Genomic DNA, 850 nt, shown 5'->3' with positions numbered 1-850 from the left:
GTGTCCCCATCCTGAGGGTTTGGGTTCACCCCGGTGTCCGCACCCCAGGAGTTTGAGTTCACCCCCGTGTCCCCATCCTGGGTTTGGGTTCACCCCCATGTCCCAATCCCGAGGGTTTGGGTTCACCCCCGTGTCCCCATCCTGGGTTTAGGTTCACCCCCGTGTCCCCATTGTGAGGGTTTGGGTTCACCCCGGTGTCCCCATCCTGAGGGTTTGGGTTCACCCCCATGTCCCCATCCTGGGTTTGGGTTCACCCCCGTGTCCCCATCCCGGGTGTTTGGGTTCACCCCCGTGTCCCCATCCCCACCCCAGGAGTTTTCCCTGCCCGGCACACCTGGAGTGCGGGGGCTGGCGCAGGACACGGTGGCAGCAGTGACAAACAAGGCAGAACAGCGCGTGTGACACCCCGTGAATTAATCAGGGAGCGGGGCCGGCAAACGAGCGCTGGAATCGTGAACCCAGCCTTGATTAAATTAGAAAATCTCCAATAACACAAACAGCCTCGGTAAACAGGGAACGGAGCCAACCCATGGATGGGCCCTGACAGGGGACGGAGGGAGGGATGGAGGGAAGGGGTTTGGGCAGGGATTTGGGCACGGACAGGGATTTGGGCTGGGATTTGGGCTGGGATTAGGATGGGAGCAGGGATTTGGGCACGGACAGGGATTTGGGCTGGGATTGGGGCAGGGATTTGGGCACAGGAAGAGATTTGGGCAGAGATTTGGGCACAGACAGGGATTTGGGCAGAGGTTTGAGCAGGGTCAGGGATTTGGGCAGGGTCAGGGATTTGGGCAGGGATTTGGGCAGGGATTTGGGCAGAGGTTTGAGCAGGGTCAGGGATTTGGGCAGG

Source organism: Parus major, chromosome 21 (assembly GCF_001522545.3).
Source record: "Parus major isolate Abel chromosome 21, Parus_major1.1, whole genome shotgun sequence".
Taxonomy (NCBI): domain Eukaryota; kingdom Metazoa; phylum Chordata; class Aves; order Passeriformes; family Paridae; genus Parus; species Parus major.
Note: the sequence above shows the minus strand (reverse complement) of the source record.